The sequence below is a fragment of the Trichomycterus rosablanca genome, chromosome 10 (genome assembly GCF_030014385.1).
Source record: "Trichomycterus rosablanca isolate fTriRos1 chromosome 10, fTriRos1.hap1, whole genome shotgun sequence".
NCBI lineage: Eukaryota > Metazoa > Chordata > Actinopteri > Siluriformes > Trichomycteridae > Trichomycterus > Trichomycterus rosablanca.
The window spans coordinates 6,166,944-6,185,314 of NC_085997.1; the positions used below are offsets into that span (position 1 = coordinate 6,166,944).

The window sequence follows — 18,371 nt, forward strand, 5'->3', positions numbered from 1 at the left end:
CCTGATTTATCCTGGTAATGATCACTGTGAGTCTTTTTTGTTATCAAAAAAACTTCAAAAAGTAAATAAAAAAGATAACAATAATATCATTTCAGTTATATCAATAGCAGCGATCAAAATAAGAAATAAAACTCTGATGCATTTTAATACTGTAGCATTATAAGTTCATGCGTTTCTGTCAAAACAAAACAAAAAAGGTATGTAAATAAAACTGTTTAAGAGTAAATAGGGCGTTAATGACATGGTAACATTGACAGACTGGCCTAAAGATTGATGCTGCAACGAATTTCGCCTTAATTTTATCTTTTCAGATTCTGAGTTGCTCCCAAATGATCATAATGTTTCTGCACTGGAGAATGCGGGCATCGATCACACTACCTCTCGCATGCTAAGCGAGCGCACTACCATTTGAGCTAATTCCCCTTACGAAGACCCCACCTTTACTAATGTACTAACAGAGCGTTGATGCTGCATTATAAAGTCAGGGTGCAAGTGTTTAAGCTCAGACTCAGCTTTATAATCATTCTATTATATAATATTACAGTTTTTCTCAATTGCTTTGGTGCATTTCTCTGATCAGAATTAAAATTCTCATAACTGTTAGTTCAGCCTCCACAAGATTTAGTCATTTGTGCACATCATAGTAGCAGTTTCTCATTCCTTCCAACAAATTGCAAATGCTTTTGGACATGCATCAATTGCTTCCATACAATTCTCTGCTGTTTTATAACATTATCATTTGCTATGTCATGTCAGTCAAAATGAACTATACTTATGAATGCTGAATAGTAATTCCTTATGAAACTAATACACTCATACCAGAGAAAACACTCTCTAACACGCTAGTGACGTTACAGTGCTAAGAACGGTCCACCCAAAAAACATTATTTGGTCAGTTGGAGATCTCATATGGGGCTCCCTTTCTATTGATATATGGTTTACAGCCTAGTGACAAAGTGTACAGTGCAACAAATGGGTTACAGATTAAGGAGGTCGTACAAATCTTAGTACGTGGTGTGGGTGAGGATGGTATTATTCCTACCGTGGCAAGTCAGGATGGCCGAGCGGTCTAAGGCGCTGCGTTCAGGTCGCAGTCTCCCCTGGAGGCGTGGGTTCGAATCCCACTTCTGACAGCACATACTTCATACAAATTTATGTCATTAACCCTCTACCATACATAATAATGTGAAAAGATATAACAGTTCGTACAAATCTTAGTCCTAGTTTGTCTTAGTTTTCTATTACAAAAACATCCTTTACCCTTTGTAAATTTTAATGGATTAACAGAGCATTGATGCTGCATTAAGTAAGAGTGCAACGTGTTTAATCTCACGTACTCTTTTCTATATTATGTGGTGCTTTTATACCATCACAAACTCAGTTTATTTAAAACGTTCATCCCAGCTTTTAGGACAAACTGAAAAAAGATCAGCAGTTCACCAGATGAAAAACCAACAAAACGTCACGTACCGCTACTTAAAAAAAAAAAAAGTCGTTTCAGATAAAACTCCGAGACATAAATTACAAGTTATTGCGTGTTTGTCAATTTCAAAATCAAAAATGATTTTTAAAAAATAGAAAAAAAAATTTAAAAATGATTTGAGTGAAAATTGAGCGTAAATGTCGTTGTAACATTGTAAATTTTGATGCTGTGTTTCAGTGAGCAATGACGCAACAAGTTTCATATTACGTGATGCCTTAAATGATCATAATGTTTCTGCATTGGAGAATGCGGGAATCGATCCCTCTACTTCTTGCATGCTAAGCGAGCGCTCTACCATTTGAGCTAATTCCCTCTACTATGAACCCACTTTACCCTTTGCAAATTGTAATGTACTGACAGAGCAGAGAGTTAATGCTGCATAACTGTCTGTACCACTGACAGACGGACTTAAGGGTTGATGCTGCTTTATATAAGGGCCAAAATAGTGCAGGATATACCAAATGTAAAGTGCAGTTCAAAAAGTCACAGTCAGCCGACAGTGATCATGACTGTAGGAGATTCTTCTGTTCTTGTTGCAGTGCTGCTGAAGGGTTTTCTTTTTGATGGTTGGGGGGGGGGGTGTTTGTGATTATATGTAACTGTAATAGCTTACGTGCCTTTGCATCTTTGATCCCATTTTGAAGGTATAAAGCATGAGCTGTCAGAATGGGAATTCAAACCCACGGCTCCAGGGGAGACTGCGAGCTGAACGCAGCGCCTTAGACTGCTTGGCCATCCTGACTTGCTTGCAAGTTACCAATGCCAATTTTCCTCAACACCCCCACATGGCCTAAGATTTGAACTGCAAGCTGCTTGAGCCACAGCAACAAGGCGCCGAGGAACTAATAGGCAAAGTTTTGCTCGAGTCCAATCATAAAGACCAATTCCCATTCCGGGAGTCAAACCCAGGCCACCTGGGTGAAAACCAGGAATCCTGAACGCTAGACCATATGGGAAACTGCAAGGCTCAGCACCGGCTGACGCCAGCATCAGCCACTTCATTCCGCTCTGCCAAGTCTTTGTCACCTTGACAAGACCTGCATTGTTGGATCTGGGGTACAGAGAGCCATACACAAGGAGTTAGAGAGAAAAAAATTGAAAGAGAATAGAAACCTTCGAAGCACGGCATACAAAAAGACAGTGCCGTGATCCAGATTCGAACCGGGGTTGCTGCGGCCACGGCTTCCCAGTGGTCTGCCACTGGTGGCTCACGTCAACTGCTTCCTGACAGACTGCAGTCATAGTTCCAACAGAACAAGCTGCTTGAGCTACAGCAACAAGGCGCCGAGAAACTAACAGGCAAAGTTTTGCTCGAGTCGGGAGAAAACCAGGAATCCTGACCGCTAGACCATATGGGAACTTCTGGCACCTGTGAGTCTGCGGTCGTGACTTTCCTGAAACTCCGGCCTCATTTCTGTCTCTTGACTGAAGAGAGAATAAAAACCTTCGAAGCACGGCATACAAAAAGACAGTGCCGTGACCCGGATTCGAAACGGGGTTGGTGCGGCCACAACGCAGAGTACTAACCACTATACGATCACGGCTTCCCTGCAGTCTGCCAGCGGTGCCTCACGACTGCTGCCCCCTGATAGACTGCAGTCATAGTTCCAACAGAACAATGTGCTTGAGCTACAGCAACAAGGCGCCGAGGAACTAACACGCAGAGTTTTGCTCAAGTCCAATTCCCATAGCAGGAGTCGAATCAGGGCCGCCTGGGTAAAAACCAGGAATCCTGACCATATAGGAAACTACAAGGCTCAGTATCGGCTGGTGCCAGCATCAGACACTTCCTGCTCCCTGGTAGACCGCAGTCATAGTTCCAACAGAACAAGCTGCTTGAGCTACAGCAACAAGGCACCAAGGAACTATTAGGCAAAGTTTTGCTCGAGTCCAATCATAAAGACCAATTCCCACACCAGGAGGTGAACCCGGGCCGCCTGGGTGAAAACCAGGAATCCTGACTAGACCATATGGGAAACCGCAAGGCTCTACACCGGTTGACGCCAGCATCAGCCACTTCTTTCCACTCTGACAAGCCTTTGTCACCTTGACAAGACCTGCATTATTGGATCTGGGGTACAGAGAACCACACACAAGGAGTTAGAGAGACAAAACAAAAAACATTTTGTTTTTTGGTCCACCCAAAAAACATTATTTGGTCAGTTGGAGATCTCATATGGGGCTCTCTTTCTATTGCTATATGGTTTACAGCCTAGTGACAAAGTGTACAGTGCAGCAAATGGGTTACAGATTAAGGAGGTCGTACAAATCTTAGTACGTGGTGTGGGGTGAGGATGGTTTTATTCCTACCGTGGCAAGTCAGGATGGCCGAGCGGTCTAAGGCGCTGCGTTCAGGTCGCAGTCTCCCCTGGAGGCGTGGGTTCGAATCCCACTTCTGACAGCACATACTTTATACAAATTTATGTCATTAACCCTCTACCATACATAATAATGTGAAAAGATATAACAGTTCGTACAAATCTTAGTCCTAGTTTGTCTTAGTTTTCTATTACAAAAACATCCTTTACCCTTTGTAAATTTTAATGGATTAACAGAGCGTTGATGCTGCATTAAGTAAGAGTGCAACGTGTTTAATCTCACGTACTCTTTTCTATATTATGTGGTGCTTTTATACCATCACAAACTCAGTTTATTTAAAACGTTCATCCCAGCTTTTAGGACAAACTGAAAAAAGATCAGCAGTTCACCAGATGAAAAACCAACAAAACGTCACGTACTTAAAAAAAAAAAAAGTCGTTTCAGATAAAACTCCGAGACATAAATTACAAGTTATTGCGTGTTTGTCAATTTCAAAATCAAAAATGATTTTTTAAAAATCTAAAAAAAAAATTAAAAAATGATTTGAGTGAAAATTGAGCGTAAATGTCGTTGTAACATTGTAAATTTTGATGCTGTGTTTCAGTGAGCAATGACGCAACAAGTTTCATATTACGTGATGCCTTAAATGATCATAATGTTTCTGCATTGGAGAATGCGGGAATCGATCCCACTACTTCTTGCATGCTAAGCGAGCGCTCTACCATTTGAGCTAATTCCCTCTACTATGAACTCACTTTACCCTTTGCAAATTGTAATGTACTGACAGAGCAGAGCGTTAATGCTGCATAACTGTCTGTACCACTGACAGATGGACTTAAGGGTTGATGCTGCTTTATATAAGGGCCAAAATAGTGCAGGATATACCAAATGTTTAGTGCAGTTCAAAAAGTCTCAGTCAGCCGACAGTGCCAACATGCAGCCATATTTGAGGATGAGGTCTTTTATGAAGTGCATTCTCTTTGATTTTGTTGGACTTGTAGGAGATTCTTCTGTTCTTGTTGCAGTGCTGCTGAAGGGTTTTCTTTTTGATGGTTGGGGGGGGGGGGTGTTTGTGATTATATGTAACTGTAATAGCTTACGTGCCTTTGCATCTTTGATCCCATTTTGAAGGTATAAAGCATGAGCTGTCAGAATGGGAATTCGAACCCACGGCTCCAGGGGAGACTGCGAGCTGAACCATCCTGACTTGCTTGCACGTTACCAATGCCAATTTTCCTCAACACCCCCACATGGCCTAAGATTTGAACTGCAAGCTGCTTGAGCCACAGCAACAAGGCGCCGAGGAACTAATAGGCAAAGTTTTGCTCGAGTCCAATCATAAAGACCAATTCCCATTCCGGGAGTCAAACCCAGGCCACCTGGGTGAAAACCAGGAATCCTGACCGTTAGACCATATGGGAAACTGCAAGGCTCAGCACCGGCTGACGCCAGCATCAGCCACTTCATTCCGCTCTGCCAAGTCTTTGTCACCTTGACAAGACCTGCATTGTTGGATCTGGGATACAGAGAGCCATACACAAGGAGTTAGAGAGAAAAAAATTGAAAGAGAATAGAAACCTTCGAAGCACGGCATACAAAAAGACAGTGCCGTGATCCGGATTCGAACCGGGGTTGCTGCGGCCACGGCTTCCCAGCGGTCTGCCACTGGTGGCTCACGTCAACTGCTTCCTGATAGACTGCAGTCATAGTTCCAACAGAACAAGCTGCTTGAGCTACAGCAACAAGGCGACGAGAAACGAACAGGCAAAGTTTTGCTCGAGTCGGGAGAAAACCAGGAATTCTGACCGCTAGACCATATGGGAACTTCTGGCACCTGTGAGTCTGCGGTGGTGACTTTCCTGAAACTCCGGCCTCATTTCTGTCTCTTGACTGAAGAGAGAATAAAAACCTTCGAAGCACGGCATACAAAAAGACAGTGCCGTGACCCGGATTTGCTGCGGCCACAACGCAGAGTACTAACCACTATACGATCACGGCTTCCCTGCAGTCTGCCAGCGGTGCCTCACGTCTGCTGCCCCCTGATAGACTGCAGTCATAGTTCCAACAGAACAATGTGCTTGAGCTACAGCAACAAGGCGCCGAGGAACTAACACGCAGAGTTTTGCTCAAGTCCAATTCCCATAGCAGGAGTCGAATCAGGGCCGCCTGGGTAAAAACCAGGAATCCTGACCATATAGGAAACTACAAGGCTCAGTATCGGCTGGTGCCAGCATCAGACACTTCCTGCTCCCTGGTAGACCGCAGTCATAGTTCCAACAGAACAAGCTGCTTGAGCTACAGCAACAAGGCACCAAGGAACTATTAGGCAAAGTTTTGCTCGAGTCCAATCATAAAGACCAATTCCCACACCAGGAGGTGAACCCGGGCCGCCTGGGTGAAAACCAGGAATCCTGACTAGACCATATGGGAAACCGCAAGGCTCTACACCGGTTGACGCCAGCATCAGCCACTTCTTTCCACTCTGACAAGCCTTTGTCACCTTGACAAGACCTGCATTATTGGATCTGGGGTACAGAGAACCACACACAAGGAGTTAGAGAGACAAAAAAAAGCCATAAGGTAACCGAGCCAGCCAGGAGTGGAACCTATAATCTTCTGATCCATAGTCAGACACGTTATCCATTGCACCACTGCTTAGACCAATTCCCATACCGGGAGTCGAACATGGGCCGTCTAGGTAAAAACCAGGAATCCTGACCGCTGGACCGTATGGGAAACTGCAAGGCACAGCACTGGCAAAGACAAAGAAAGGGAAGCGCTTCAGTACGATTTAAACACTTTTGAACCAACGGTCGCTGTGTCGCGGCGCCTGGGATTAGTTCTGCTGGCAGACAAAGCTATTTCTCCATAAATCAGGGCCTGAACAGAGAAACCGACCGACGTTGAGGTGATTCGGCTCTGGACACTCCCCTGCAGTTTTCCTTCAGCGGACAGGTACACGTTTTTCAGGTGCTCACGGTGAATTGTTGGCTTCGCTACCCTGTTTAATTCGTTTCTACTAATAATTGATAGTGTAGCACCTAAGCTTGCTAATAACAGTAACAAAAAGGCACTAACATTTAACTAGGTTCGATTAGCAGTATACCTTGAAATCATGAGAGATGTTAAGGTGAAGTTAAACAGCTAACACATTTATTGCCATACAAGCAATGAAATATCACATATAGCGCTGCAAAAAAACCTTAGAAATAAAGAAATAAATAAGCTCTTACAAATAGGAATTATGTTAAGAGATCTTCAATTCAATACCACTCCTTATATTTAAAGAGGTATAGATTCAAAAATTAAGTTCTAGTCCTTGAATGTGTGTATTAAAGGTATTTTCCTATGGCTGTTTTACCCAGGTAGAGTAAATAGTGTGAGTAGGTTCTTATCTGGTCCTGGGCAAAAACTCTGATATATCCGGAGTCTTCTGTAAACAGTCTTAACGGTAGGCCACACCGCTTCTACGACCATCAACAGTTTCACAGGGCTGGGCTCGCCATCACAATTCTCCAAGTTTTTCTGTGCGTCTAAGAAAAACCAATCTACACAGATAGTGCAGAACAATGAATGCTCCTATTCTTTTATGTTCCCTAAAATGAGATCTCTAAGTTATTTTCTTCATTTCAGAACATCTTATGACATGTACAAAAACTAAGGATGCACCTTGACTACAAATGATTAATTAACATTCATACATCACAGCAACATTGACATTTAACATGTAAGGAATTACTATACATCACTTCAGTATTGGTATTTTAGCACTGACTAATGAATTACTACTCTTTTCCAACTTTTTAGCTGTAACATGTGCAATTATCCCTTTAACATGAATTTGAATTGAACCATCACTAAACTCCATTAATATGTACATTATGATAACCAAAATATGTTCAATCATAGCACAGTTGTGCTGTAAATAATTAAGATGTATCAATCTAACCAAACTGAATGACTTAACAGAATATGTGCACTGTGCCTTTGCGGCTCCACCACGCTATTAGTAATTCTAGCTAGCGATTAGCATAGCTATACTTTTAAATCATTTCCACAAGCATTAAAGAACATTCTCATAACTCCAATTGGTTTTTTATTCCTTCCATTTCTAATGAAAAGCGTATGAACTCAAAAGAAAGGTGGACTCTCCCTTTACAGAAGCTAGCTAGGCTATCAGAACAAACTCACGGAAGTTTCAAACACTTATTACTTGACAGAAAACCGCCTCCCTCACGTTCATAGCTGGAATTCTGGTAAAAAAAAAAAATCCAGTCCATTAGCTCTAATATATGCTAAAAGTCAATATTTGAAACCATTATGTAGTATTTTGTACCGATTATTGCTCAGCTGGTCTGCAGCAACCTCTCAAGATCTCTCAAGCCAAAAAGGGAAAAACTAATGAAGGTAAAGTCTTTTTCTACCACTGCGCCCTCTTTTGGGGACGACAAGTAACTACACCTCTTAAAGGACTTTTGAGGTTTTAGTAGCTCCATATTTCATATGGGTTACAATAGCATACGCTTCAATCAGGCTCTAAATCTCTGGTTTCCACCTACCATTCAATCATATGCTAATTTTATGTTATAGTTCGCCTACAGATTTATACTTCTATCATTACCACTTAGTTATGCCATTTACTTTTTAACTGTCATTGTATCAGTGGCGATTTCTCTAAGACTAAAATGTCAAAAATTAAATAGTCAAATATGTACAGTTGTGTTAACATTTCATTGACTACAAATGCGTTAGAACACGTTCATCTCGAAGACGAGTTCGTTCAGAATCAGCTACTTATCACAAATCGACTGACTTGATTTTGTTAACTCCCGTAGCGTGAATGCATTTGCCCGTAGAAGCTGAGCGTCTCTTCACTTCAATGGGGCTGCATGGAACGTTTTTTTTTCATTGCTTCGAAACTCGCCGGTCATTGGATAAATGCCACGATTTTGTCCCGCTCCCGGACGCTGAGCGTCTCTGGGGGTGAATGGAGCTGTGGGCAGGTCTGGACGCTGAGCTTCTGCAAGATGATTGGAGGATCAGTCGAATGGCTGAATCCCGTTTTGATTGACAGCTATTTTGAGATCGACACGTCACTTAATCACTGGGAGCTTCAGTCCCATCACGGATTTTGCGAGTGAAGTCGAAAGATAAACCATTTCTTTCTTGACCATTTCCGTTGTTCACTGTGTAAATAATACACACTCATAGTATTTGTTTCAGGACACTGGTCAAGTCCCTGGAAAAGACGCCTACTTGGTACGATAGGATCACAGGCCATTTTCTTGAAAAGGAACGGAGGGCAGAATTTAAGTATAAATAAATTGACAAATTTTATGATGTAAGCCGACAACGAGCTTCCCCTCTTTGAAAGACCAGCAGCCGCCACTGCATTGTATGTGTTATGTTTTGTTAGTTTAAGAAACATTACAACGATTCAAAACTTAGCGCTGTGGTTTTAATTACCTCGGTGAGAAAAATAATCGGCTTTATGTACTTACCCCAACAGAAAGGGACTGATATGTTATGAATTAGGTTTTTTGAAACAATTTAGCCTAACCAAACAAGTAAATGTTGGTTGTGCCTCGTGAAGTTATTAATTATAAAAAAAAATAATTACATGCAAATCTCTCTTTTACGCTACAATAAAGACCACTTCCCATACCCATAGAGAGACCAAAAAGCCATAAGGTAACCAAGTCAGCCAGTAGTCGAACCTAGACTGACCTGATTTTTGATGCTGCGTTTCAGTGAGCAATGACGCAACGAGTTCATATTTCGTTTTGCCTTCAAGTGTTTCAGCTCATGTACTCTTTTCTATATTATGTGTTGCTTTTAAACCATCACAGACTCACTTCATTTAAAACATTCATCTCAGCCTTTAGGATGCTGTGTTTCAGTAAGCAATGACGCAACGAGTTTCATATTATGTGATGCCCTTAAATAATCATAATGTTTCTGTACTGGAGAATGCGGGCATCGATCCCGCTACCTCTCGCATGCTAAGCGAGCGCTCTACCATTTGAGCTAATTCCCCTGACGAACAAACCACCTTTACCCTTTGTAATGTACTAACAGGGCAGAGTGTTGATGCTGCATTATGTAAGGGCCAAAATAGTGCAGGATATACCAACTGTTTAGTGCAGTGCAAGAACTGAAAATATTATGTATGTAATTTAACATAAAATATGTGCCTATTAATATCTAAAACTCAGTGCATTATTAGGCTGCACATAAATATAGATTTAAACTGTCCTCTATTTACTACAGTCTGTATCTAGTTGGTGTGAAGAACATGTTACACATACAGTGTGCTATTATTTCAAGCTGATCAAGTACATGCTATTTCACTTAGAAACATCTCACAAAGTACAAATTCTTCAACCTTCTAAACAAAACCATGTAGTATGGGACATAATGCAGTAATAAACGACTCGCCTGAACAGGGACTTGAACCCTGGACCCTCAGATTAAAAGTCTGATGCTCTATCGACTGAGCTATCCAGGCTCTGCAACCTGCTTTAATCCTCACAAGCATGTGACTTGAATTACAAACTTAAACATACGTTGTCCCGTAGAACTTCAATTAATATAAAATGTTTTATACCTGTTTCGGCTCTCTTGAAGGCGATTATATAAAGTTTTAGGTGAAGGCTGTTGCTGTTTACACACACAAAGAAAAACATCTCTGGAGGAGAATTTTGCAGGTAGATTACAAACAGATTCCTTTCTTTCACCTTTTCCCTGTATCAATTGCACGATTGTTTTTCAGTTCTTAAATGTTATGCGCCATAAAAAATCCATAAAAATCAAATTGAGTTAGCAAAGAACCTTGAATTATACTAAATAGTTCTTCAAGTAGAAAGTTCTACCAAGAACACAAAAAACCCTAAAGAAACACTTCTTAAGACTTCTTAGTCTTAGTTTTTTATTATTTCAAATGCCATTCATTATTTCAAATGCCATTAATCATTTATAATCATTGATTTGTGAGATATCAGCAGTAGTAGATCACGTTTAACTGGTTTAATATTGTTTAAGCGCTGATTATCGGCTGTTTTTCATGAGTATGTTGGGCGGTTTTCCATGCATTTTGGTGGACTTTGAAATGCGCAATCTGGCAACCCTGGCTGAAGCGTTTATTCATATTTTGGAGCGATGTATGTTTGTATGCTAGAATATAAATAACATCTTTTACAAACTGCTGTCTATTTACATTGACATTTTCCCCTCTGTCTAAACCTTGAAATTGGGTTTGTAAAAGTAAGCGATACTGTGGATAATATATTTAATGAGCTGAACTAACTGAGAGAAGCGCGTATAACCACAATTTCTAAACAAACACAGTATCCGCTGCTGCAGTCTCTACACAAACTTTTCTGCACTGAAATCGCAAGGACACATTTTATGGATATTACGGTAATGCACTGAAAACGCGTCCTACAGTCATGCAAGCACATACAGCAGTGTGTGAGTTTACACTAATCAGCCGTAACATTAAAACCACCTCCTTGTTTCTACACTCACTGTCTATTTTATCAGCTCCATTTACCATATAGAAGCACTTTGTAGTTCTACAATTATTGACAGGACCACCACAGAGCAGGTATTATTTGGATGGTGGATCATTCTCAGTACTGCAGTGACACTGACATGGTGGTGGTGTGTTAGTGTGTGTTGTGCTGGCATGAGTGGATCAGACACAGCAGTGCTGCTGGAGTTTTTAAATACCGTGTCCACTCTATTAGACAGTCCTACCTAGTTGGTCCACCTTGTAGATGTAAAGTCAGAAACGATCGCTCATCTATTGCTGCTGTTTGAGTTGGTCATCTTCTAGACCTTCATCAGTGGACATAGGACGCTTCCCACTGGGTGCTGATGGCTGGATGTTTTTGGTTGGTGGACTATTCTCAGTCTAGCAGCACTGCTGTGTCTTATCCAGTCATACCAGCACAACACACACTAACACACCACCACCTGAATTTCCTGCATAAATCTGTTCCATAAAATATTTTCTGCCTTACTCAGCTCTCTGCTTCCTTGTATAGAAATAGGCTAAAAACCGGGTGTAGTAAGTCCTGCTGTCCACAACAAAGGACATTGGATAAATGTTTTGTTGAGAAAGGGTTAAAATTGCTGTACATTTCTGTAATCTTTATAAACTGAAGTTACGACTCATATTGAACGAAACTGATCTCTTACTTTGCTTATTTCCATGAAATGTGAAATATGACATGGCAGCCATTTTTAAAAGAAAGTTCATGAGCTGCTTGCCACACACCCACAAATGTGACATTAATAAAAAGCTCAGGATGTACTCTATAAAATACAGTACTACTCAAATGGATTGCATAAACGGTGCTTGAGTTAGAGATCTCGGACACATGTCAAGTCAAATTTATTTATATAGCGCTTTTTCCAATGAACATTGTCTCAAAGCAACTTTACAGAATCCAGGCCGAAGGGCGACTGTGGCAGAGAAAAACTCAGGAAGAAACCTTGAGAGGAACCAGACTCAGCAGGGACCCATCCTTCTTGGGTGGCCTGGAGGATACTTTAAATAAAAAGGATTTACACAAATCATACAAACACAAAATTAAATTGAACTGAAAGTTGTAACCAGCAAAAAAATAATGTAAGTTCTTCATTGTTCAGTCCAGTCTGTGATAAAGTCTGTTGTACATTCTGGACATTTTTGGTGCAAACACGCCAGGTGTCCGTCACATCTAGTAGGAGCAGCATTGTTGGCACTGCAGTCTTTAACCTTGAGAGGGTGAACAGGTTTCCGTCAGAACCACCTCGGGTTAAAACAACAGAAGATGTTGTTACAATGTGAAATCGTTAGGAGTAAAATATCAGAGAGTTTTACAGGTTTAGACTCCAGCACCCCTAACTATTACAGCATAACTAGGTTTGCTTGTTTAGTTTGAAAAGACCAATCAACAGTCTGAGTAAATAAACACAGCATAACTAGGTTTGCTTGTTTAGTTTGAAAAGACCAATCAACAGCCTGAGTAAATAAACATGTTTTAAATCTAGACTTGAACATAAAGACTGTGTCCGAGTTCTGACAGCGGATCTCCCTAAGTTTGAAGCAGATCTGTGATGGAAATGTTGTGTTTCAATAAACAATAAAAGTTATCAGGAGCAATTTCTTGGAAAGACTCCAAAAGGGGTTACCAAAAGTACAGTTGTTTTACATCAGGGGTGCCCAATACATGGATCACGATCTTATAGTCAATCGCACAGTGCATCCCTAAGTAAAAACTGTCATTACCTCAACATGTCATTACCAACACATAACTTGTTGTGATGGTAAAGACACTTAGTGATGGTAAAAACAGGTTATTAGTTTCACCATCACTATCTTATTAACTGTTTAATAATTAAAGCTAATTAAAGCTAAATAAGCAAAATGGTTTTATTATACAAGGCAGCGCAATAATTTTCACTGATTAGTCAATATGGCCCACAAGATATCAGCAGAGATCCAGTAAAATATCAGTTATTACATGAAAAAGAAAAATTAAGCTTAAAGCAATATCACAACCTTCAAAATGGGAACAAAGGAGCATCATAAGGGGAATTAGCTCAAATGGTAGAGCGCTCGCTTAGCATGCGAGAGGTAGCGGGATCGATGCCTGCATTCTCCAGTGCAGATACATTATGATTATTTAAGGGTATCATGTAATATGAAACTCGTTGCGGCATCGCTTAATGAAACGCGGCATCAAAAATTAGATCAGGATTTAAGTGAGTCTTTAAGGCAACAAAAAATATGTGGGAATTAATATCTAAAACTCAGCGCATTATTAGGCTACACATAAATATAGATTTAAACTGTCCTCTATTTACTACAGTCTGTTAGAAACAACTAGTTGGTGTGGAGAACATGTTACACACACAGAGTGCTATTATTTCAAGCTTATCAAGTACATGATATTTCACTTAATAACATCTCACAAAGTACAAATTCTTCAACTTTGTAAATACAGCATGTAGTACAGGACATTACCGCTTACCTAATGCAGTAATAAACAACTTTTAGATTAAAAGTCTGATGCTCTACCGACTGAGCTATCCAGGCTCTGCAAGCTGCTTTAATCCTCACAAGGATGTGACTTAAATTACAAACTTTAACATATGTTGTCCTGTAGAACAGTTCCAGCAAGAACACCAAAAAAACCTTTAAGAAACACTTCTTAGTACTACATACATTAGTTGTATTCCACACAGGTCAGCATGCGACATCGTTTTACTTTCTAACTGTATTCATATTATGCCATCTAGTGATCGATTGAATAGCCTACAACGAGCACAAACAGGGTTTGAGTTCTTAACACATAATCCAGTCAGTTAAAAACCCAACAAGAAGGCTGTACCTAATACACTCATACCAGAGAAAACACACCCTAACATGCTAGTGGCGTTACAGTGCTAATAATGGTTCACAAATGGTCCAAAATCATTATTTGGTCAGTTGGAGTGCTCATATGGGGCTCCCTTTCTATTGATATATGGTGTGGTGTCAACGGTACCCAAGCTAGTCAGGATGCGGTCTAAGGTGTTGCGTTCATGTCACAGTCTCCCCTGGAGGCGTGGGTTCAAATCCCACTTCTGACAGCGCATGCTATACACAAATTTACATCTTTAACCCTCTACCATACATAACAATCTGAAAAAATATAGCTTCAGTGAGCAATGAGGCATTGACTTTCGTATTACATGATGCCATTAAATTATCACAATGTTTGTACACTGGAGAATGCGGGCATAGATCCTGCTACCTCTCGCATGCTAAGCAAGCGCTCTACCATATAAGCTAATTCCCCTTACGAAGGACCCTTTGTAAATTGTAATGTTCTAACAAAGTGTTGATGCTGCATTATGTAAGGGCCACGATAGTGCAGGATATACCAACTGTTTAATGTAGTGCAATTACTACAGTCTGTTTGAAACAGCTGGGCTTACAACTAGTTGGGGTGGAGAACATGTTGCACATACAGTGTGCAATTATTTCAAGCTGATCAAGTACATGATATTTCACTTAATAATATCTCACAAAGTACAAATTCTTCAACTTTCTGAATAAACCATGTAGTATGGGACATTACCGCTTACCTAATGCAGTAAGAAACAACTCGCCCGAACAGGGACTTGAACCCTGGACCCTCAGATTAAAAGTCTGATGCTCTACCGACTGAGCTACCCGGGCTGTAAAGATCCGTGCTGTCTCTCTTGAAGGCGATTATATAAAGTTTTAAGTGAAGTATGTTGCTGCTTACACACACAAAGAAAAACATCTCGGGAGGAGAAATTTGCAGGTAGATTACAAACAGATTCCTTTCTTTCACCTTTTTCCTTTTTTCCTGTATCAATTGCACGATTGTTTTCCAGTCATTAAAATGTTATGTGCATTTATATGTGGCAAGAGAAAAAAAAATCCATAAAACTCAAACTGAGTTAGCAAAGAACCTTAAATTATACTAAAGGGTTCTTCAAGTAGAAACAGTTCTACCAAGAACACAAAAAGAACCCTTAAGAAACACTTCTTAGTGCTACATACATCAGTTGTATTCTAGAGGTCAGCATGCGATGAAACTGTGATAGAAACAGACATCGTTTTACTTTATACAACAGTTAGTTCCTTACAATCTGATTGGTTGAGAAGCGTTCTAACCGTGCTGATATTCGTGATAACAGCACAGCCTTTTCACACCACAACTGTATTACTCCGCTGACGCGTTGCCAGTAACGACAAGCTTCATGCACACAAACGCGCACGCAGGCGACACAGACCTTTTTCCCGATCGCGTTTTAAATCCGTTATCTGATATACAATCTAGTGCACTATGTAGGGAACATTAATGTGTTTGTAACGCGAACAGTTAGTTCAATAGCCCAGTTAGCAGCTCCTAAAAGTTCTGTTATCACCAATATCCTTTGGTGTGTGCAAGAGGTTTTTTTTTTTTTTTTTTTTTTTTCGGAGGTTCTTGCCTTTTTCTTCTTGTTGTTCTTACCTCCCTGAAAGGAGTTTTTGCAACTTGGGATGTCTGCTTTGTAGTGTTAAACTTTATATTCGTTGTGGAACTACTTTTTGGCGGAAGGTATTCTCAATATTAAAGCATATTTATTATGAAATTTAGGGCTTCTTTGATTTATTTTCTTTCTTTATTTTGTAAAAACTGTTGTATAAAAGCAATAGAACACTTGAGGTCGTGTGTTATCGCGAATAACACAGCCGTGATGTTATTCGCGATAACACACTCCCTCTCGTGTTCTATTGCTTGAGTCTAACGCAATATTAACTGTATTCATATTATGCCATCTAATGGTCGATTGAATAGCCTACAACAAGCACAAACAGGGTTTGAGTTCTTAACAAATAATCCAGTCAGTTAAAAACCCAACAAGAAGGCTGTACCTAATACATTCATACCAGAGAAAACACACCCTAACATGCTAGTGCCGTACAGTGCTAAGAATGGTCCACCCAAAATCATTATTTGGTCAGTTGGAGATCTCATATGGGGCTCCCTTTCAATTGATATATGATTTACAACCTAGTGACAAAGTGTACAGTGCAGCAAATGGGTTACATTCAGTACATTTACCATACATAATAATGTGAAAAGATTAAGCAGTTCGTACAAATATTAGTCCGTGTGGGGCGAGGGTGGTGGTGATGGTACCCAAGCTAGTCAGGATGCGGTCTAAAACGCTGAGTTCAGGTCACAGTGTCCCATGGAGGTGTGGGTTTGAATCCCACTTCTGACTGCTAGTGCTTCATACAAATTTATGTCTTTAACCCTCTAAGATACATAATAATGTGAAAAGATTCAGCACTTTGTACAAATCTTTGGCCATGTGGGGGTGTTGTTGGTAATTGGCATTAAGAACTTGCAAGCATGTCAGGATGGCCGAGCGGTCTAAGGCGCTGCGTTCAGGTCGCAGTCTCCCCTGGAGGCGTGGGTTCGAATCCCACTTCTGACATCTCAAGCTTCATACAAAGTTACTTCTTTAGAGTCAACAGCCATCAGGGAATACAGTTTTCGTCAAAGGGTGTATACGGTCTGCAACGATGCTGAGGTAGGTGGTATGTGTCAAAGTAACATCCACATGGATGCCAGGACCCTGGTTTTTGATCTCTAAAAATTTGAGAAATTTAATCGTGTATTCATCCTGATCATAAAGTATGTTTATTCAGCGTCTATTTACATTGTTACAGCAGTATTTTACAATTGAAATTTTCACATTATTTAAATGTATGTAAAGTACATTGTCTACTAGATGTTTACTTTTTTCCCTAAGTAAAAACTGTCTGATGAAGGACTGGGACAGTGAAGCATTGAATATCTTTGTAAAAATCCCAGCTAACTGATCCGCACACTCTTTGAGGACCCTCCCGGTCACTCTGTCTGGTCCAGCAGCCTTTCTGGGGTTCACCGCTCTCAGTGTGCACCTCACCTCATGTTCCTGCACCACGGTTGATGGGGCTGCTGCTGCCTCTGAACTTTCCACCTCGAAGCGTGCGAAGAAGTGGTTCAGCTCCTCCACAAGCGCCGGGTCGTCCTCAGCCATCGTGATGTTGCTGGACTTGTAGTTGGTGAGATGCTGGACTCCCTGCCACATTTGCCTAGTGTTGTTGGTTTCAAAATGGTTCTCGATCTCCCTTTTGTACTCCATCTTGGCCTCCCTGATGCCTCTCTTCAGGTCAGCTCTAGCGGCTCCGTACTGCACACCATCTCCAGACCTAAAAGCGATGTCACGTTGTCTCAGCAGGACCTGTACTTCTTTGGTCATCCAGGGTTTTTGATTGGAATATGCCCGAATACGTTTGTCCACAGTGACATTTTCAACGCAGAAGTTGATGTATGAGAGCACCGACGTGGTGTATACCTCCAGGTCCTGATGTTCAAAAACACTCCAATCTGTGCTCTCAAAACAGTCCTGAAGCTGATGTGATGCCCCCTCTGGCCATGTTTTTACAGTCCTTGTGGCTGGTGGAATTCTCTTCCTGCAGGGTGTGTATGCAGGGATCAACAGCATGGAAATATGGTCTGACAGACCCAGATGTGGTAAGGGGTTTGTCCTATAGCCTTTCCTGATGTTGCTGTAAACTTTGTCCAGTGTGTTTGCACCCTAGTTGCACACTTAATGTGCTGTTCAAATTTTGGGAGTACTGTTTTTAATTCGGCATGGTTGAAATCCCCCGCTACTATGTGCACTGCGTCGGGATATGAGTTCTGTTGGTTACTTAATGCGTTGTGTAGCTCACCCAGAGCCCGGTTAGCATTAGCATCGGGTGGTATGTATACGGCCGTTACCATAGCGACAGTGAACTCGCGAGGTAGATAGAATGGTCTGCATTTAACAGTTAAATATTCCAAATCCGGGGAACAATGGCTGTCTACAGTCTTTGCATCTTTGCACCAGCTGTTGTTTATGTAGATGCATAATCCCCCTCCTCTGCTCTTACCGGAGTCGCCGTTTCTGTCGTAGCGGTGAGCCGTGTAGCATGCTAACTCGATAGCCGAGTCCGGTATGGTGGGCTGCAGCTAGGTCTCTG

At 41.1% G+C, this 18,371-nt stretch overlaps 5 non-coding genes across 5 annotated transcripts; 3 read left to right on the forward strand and 2 right to left on the reverse strand.

Annotated features, from left to right (window-relative positions):
* The first annotated feature begins 1,050 nt into the window (after positions 1-1,050).
* Positions 1,051-1,133, forward strand: trnal-cag (transfer RNA leucine (anticodon CAG)). Its single transcript has one exon. It is a non-coding gene; the product is annotated as a tRNA-Leu (tRNA).
* A 2,668-nt stretch (positions 1,134-3,801) lies between these two features.
* trnal-cag (transfer RNA leucine (anticodon CAG)) lies at positions 3,802-3,884 on the forward strand. The gene has a single exon. It is a non-coding gene; the product is annotated as a tRNA-Leu (tRNA).
* A 5,882-nt stretch (positions 3,885-9,766) lies between these two features.
* trnaa-agc (transfer RNA alanine (anticodon AGC)) lies at positions 9,767-9,839 on the reverse strand. Its single transcript has one exon. It is a non-coding gene; the product is annotated as a tRNA-Ala (tRNA).
* Positions 9,840-14,944: 5,105 nt separating this feature from the next.
* Positions 14,945-15,017, reverse strand: trnak-uuu (transfer RNA lysine (anticodon UUU)). Its single transcript has one exon. It is a non-coding gene; the product is annotated as a tRNA-Lys (tRNA).
* A 1,695-nt stretch (positions 15,018-16,712) lies between these two features.
* Positions 16,713-16,795, forward strand: trnal-cag (transfer RNA leucine (anticodon CAG)). Its single transcript has one exon. It is a non-coding gene; the product is annotated as a tRNA-Leu (tRNA).
* The last annotated feature ends 1,576 nt before the right edge of the window (positions 16,796-18,371 follow it).